Source organism: Cornus florida, unplaced genomic scaffold (assembly GCF_030987335.1).
Source record: "Cornus florida cultivar Cherokee Brave unplaced genomic scaffold, ASM3098733v1 CherokeeBrave_3.0.0_Hap2_Chr01, whole genome shotgun sequence".
Taxonomy (NCBI): domain Eukaryota; kingdom Viridiplantae; phylum Streptophyta; class Magnoliopsida; order Cornales; family Cornaceae; genus Cornus; species Cornus florida.
The window spans coordinates 43,434,371-43,438,907 of NW_026775571.1; the positions used below are offsets into that span (position 1 = coordinate 43,434,371).

At 37.1% G+C, this 4,537-nt stretch overlaps 1 pseudogene; it reads right to left on the bottom strand.

Annotated features, from left to right (window-relative positions):
* Positions 1-228: 228 nt before the first annotated feature.
* On the bottom strand, positions 229-327 carry LOC132282608 (small nucleolar RNA R71; annotated as a pseudogene).
* Between the last annotated feature and the right edge of the window lie 4,210 nt (positions 328-4,537).

Consider the following 4,537-nt stretch of genomic DNA (forward strand, 5'->3'; position numbering starts at 1 on the left):
GTGAAGAACCTTATAAGCATTTGGATGAATTTCTTGAAGTATGTTCTACCATGAAAAACATGGACATGCCAGAGGAAGTTTTAAGACTTAAACTTTTTCCTTTCACCCTTAAAGACAAGGCAAAATATTGGTTCAACAATCTTAGGCCTTTTCAATAACTTCTTGGGCGGAAATACAACAAGAGTTCTTGAAAAAGTACTATCCGGTTTCTAAGACCAATGCCATGAGAACTTCAATTAGAGAATTTTCTCAAGAGGATAGGGAAATGTTTCATGAGGCATGGGAAAGATTTAATGATTTGCTTAGAAAGTGCCCTCATTATGACTTACCTAAGTGGCAACTAGTCCAATATTTCTTTAAAAGTTTAGTGGATAATCACAAGGGTATGGTTGATGCATCCATGGGTGGTTCTTATCTTAATAAGCATGAAAATGATGTGTGGCAATTATATGAAAGTATAAGTGAAAATTCCATGCATAGGTCCTTATCTTCTAAAAATGGTAGAAACCTAGGTGGAAGGAAGAATGTCAGCTTGTATCAAGTTGACAACTCCAATGACATAGCCGCCGAGATGAAATCCTTATCTTAAAGGTTTGATCAATTTTTGACCAACCAAAATTCGGCGAATCAAGTATCTTCCTCCCCTACTTATATTCATCATCGTGTATCTAATGAATCTTGCATGACTTGTTCAAGTGTCTTGCATTCTACTTCCAATTGTCTCCATGGACATGTGCAAAGTGAGCCCCATGAGCAAGTCAATGCTACATTTGTTAATCAAGGGAATAATCCCTATGGCATTCATTACAATTTAAGTTGGAGGAACTATCCAAATTTTTCTTGGAAAAGCTAAGGGGAAGGCTCAAACCCTCCCCAAGGTGGTTTTAAAGGGAAGTATGTTTTGCCACCAATGCAAGGCCAAGGTTCCCAAGGTTTTAAATCATCATCATTTCAATCACATGGCAATCAATTTTCTAATTCTCATTTTCCTAATCAACCATCATATTCTCAAGGAAATTCTAGGAGTCCCGCCTTTGAAGAGAAAGTTTTGACCGCTCTAGGCACTCTAGAGGCAAACACTCAATTACTTCATTCTCATTCTTAATCCATTGCTAAGCTAGAAACCCAAGTAGGGCAAATAGCTAGTACCTTAAATGCTAGAGAGAAGGGGAAGATGCCTTTGAATGCCCCATCAAAGCAACAATGTGTTATGGAGACTCATTCCTCATCGGAAGGGCACACAATTGAGAATGTTAATGCGGTGACAACCTTGAGAAGTAGGAAGATTGTGGACAACAATGTAGGTGTTTCTAATGAAGAGAGTGAACCGGTGAAACCAAAAGTTGACACCCATCCCGTTTCTTATCATATTCCTCCTTCATTGCGTATGCATGATCATTCAAATGAGAAAGTGTTAGAAAGTGATTTGAAAAGTGAGTCCAAAATTGATTTGAAAGGTGAATTGAACAAAGCTTTGAACAAGGATTTTAAAAATTCTTGTGTTGATGATGTTTCAAAGAAAAGTTTTGAAAAAGTTTTTGAGCCAAGAGCTCTATTTCCGGATGCATTGAAATGATCCATTTATCTTGATAAACAAAAGACCAAGACCAATGGAATTATTGAAATGTTTAGGCAAGTGAAGATTAATCTTCCACTTTTGGATACAATTAAGCAAATTTCGGCTTATGCCAAGTTCTTTAAAGATCATTACACCTAAAAGAGGAAGAATAAGAGCCAAGCACCTAGGAAAGTGGTCTTGACTGAGCAAGTGAGCTCAATCTTGCAACATAACACCCTTCCAAAGTTTAAAGACCCCAGTTCGCCTACTACTTCTTGTATCATTGGTGACCATGTCATTAATTGGGCTCTTCTAGACTTAAGAGCAAGTGTTCATCTTCTTCCATACTCAGTATATGTCAAATTTAGCTTAGGAGACTTGAAACCGACGTCAGTGGTTTTACAACTTGCCGACTGATCCATCAAAAAGCCTAGGGGTATCATTGAGGATATCTTGATTAAAATTGATAAATTCTTCTTCCCGGTGGATTTCGTTGTCATTGACACGGAACCAGTTCCAAATCCCAAGAGCCAAATTCCCATTATCCTTGGCCGTCCTTTCTTGGCAACTGCAAATGCCAACATCAATTGTAGGACGGGGGTAATGAAAATCTCATTTGGGCATATGAAAGTGAAGTTGAATATTTTCAATCTGACCCCAAATTCATTTGACAAGCATGAAGAAGTAAATGTTGTAGAAAAATGTCTAGACAATAAATGTGAAAGAATGGAGTTTTTGCTTGAAACCAAAACTTCAAAAAGTTCATCTTCAACCTTGAAACTAAAGAATGATGTTTCAAAATCTTGCTTTTAGAGGGCATGGAAGCCCAAAGCTCACATTGACAAAGGACCAACAAATTCTTTTGAACCTAATCCAACAAGTTCTTTAGGGAACCGTTTGTTAAGTGGAATTCAAAGTACTTCTTACCCCATTAAGAAGGGGATGCATTACAAGATGTTTGATCCGGGCTAAAAGAGCCCAACGTCCTGCTAGAGATGTTAAAGACTAGTAAAGGCTTCGTAGGGTTTACAACCTTATTCCTCCCTCATTTCTATTTTATCTTTCATTTCTTGCATCGTTTAGATATGTTTTGGAATTCATACACATGGTTAGGAATTTTGATTGAGTATGCATGCATTTTCATTATGAAAATAGGCATTTTGTCCCTGTTCAATCGATCTCAAATGAGGTTTGATTGATTGAACACCCATCCTTGCATCCAATCATTGCTCTATTCAATCGATCTGAAATTTCCTGCATAAATCAGCCCTCTGTGTATCATTCGAGAATTCCTTTGGATCGATCTGAAAGTTCCTAGATCGATCCAACTTTTTCTTTGATCGATCTTCACTCCACACTTAGAAAATTTTTGAGATCCATGAAAAAAAGGCCTCTCTGTGCATTGTTCAAACTTCTCTGTAGGTTTTCACCTGTTCGATCGATCGAACCATCTTCTCGATCGATCTCAGCTTGATCGATCTCTACCATTTGTTGACCTTGACTTTAACTTTGACTGCAAGTTTATTTTTATTTTTGTTTTTAGTGTTTATTTTATTTTATTTTCAAAAACTCCAAAAAGATTTTCATTCTATTTTTCACTTTTATTTTCAATTACTTATTTTATTATTATTTTAAAATTTTCAAAAATCCCAAAAACAATTTTCTTTTATTTTATTTCCAAAAATTCAAAAATAATAGTTTTAATTGTAATTGTAATTTTTATTTTCCAAAAATTTAAAATATTTCAAAAAAAAAAAAATTTGTCGAGGTGAGATCGATCATGACATTTTTCAGATCGTTCTATGTTCGATCGATCGAAAAATTTCCCTGATCGATCGAACTGGTCAGGAAATGTTTTAAAAAAACAAAACCCTAGGGTCATTAGATCGATTCAAAGATTGATCTAAAGACCTTTTCAGTGCTCGCCACTGCAAACCATTTCTCTCCCATCTTCAGCGAGCCCTCCGGTGACCATCCCAAGCTTCCACATCATCTTCTTCATCTCAGATCTCGTCCATCTCTCGATTTCCACCTTTCTCTCTCTCGGATTTGGTAAGTCCCGAGTTTTCCTTTTGATTTTGAGTTTTAATCTACATATTTGTGATGTTTACATGCTAGATCTAGGGTTTCCATATTTGATTCCTTCCATTTTTGAAGTTTTAAAGCTTGTATATATATATATGTATATATATATGTATAGTTTTGATATATTTCATTTTTGAATCAATTTTTGAGAGTCACGGGCCAAACAAGTGACCCATATTATGTTGTTGATGTGTGAGAGGGCCCCACAAGCTTGGTTGGGCACCCCCGTGCCTTCTAGATCACAGATCTGTGACTTTTCAAATTGCCCCTAGTAGTTTGATCGATCGAAGTTTTCTCAGATAGATCATTCAAAGATCGATCGAACTTACCTCAGATCGATCTCATAGAGATCGATCTTACATTTTTGTGATCAATCGAACTTCACAGATTTGCATCCCACACTTCACACATTCTCTTTTGTGATTCCATGCTATCTCATACATGCCCAATGCCTATGTTTTTCACATTGGATGCATTCCATACTTATATTGTTTAGCTTGTTTCACTTACTATCACTGTTTATTTAGCCCCATCATCACTTGCGTAGATTTATGTCTTGTGTTGTCTATCTTAATGCCAATACTAACTTATATTGCAAGTGTTTTTCTTTCTGTTTTGCAAGCCATGGTAGGTCAAGACTGTTGTCCGTGGACATTATCATCACCGAGTTGGGCCCAGATTAGAGGGGCCAGGTGAACCCTCTCATGTTCGGGAGCAGCCCGAGCATCAGGCAGGACCATCTCAGGTCCTAGATCCTGAGCAGCCTGAACATCTGGAGGATTATATAGAGGCTGATCCAGCTCAGTCCCCATCAGCCAATTCTAGACTACAGTCTTCTGCTTCTACATTTTCATCATCTTATGATGAGGCTGAGCATACACCATCACCTTCTTT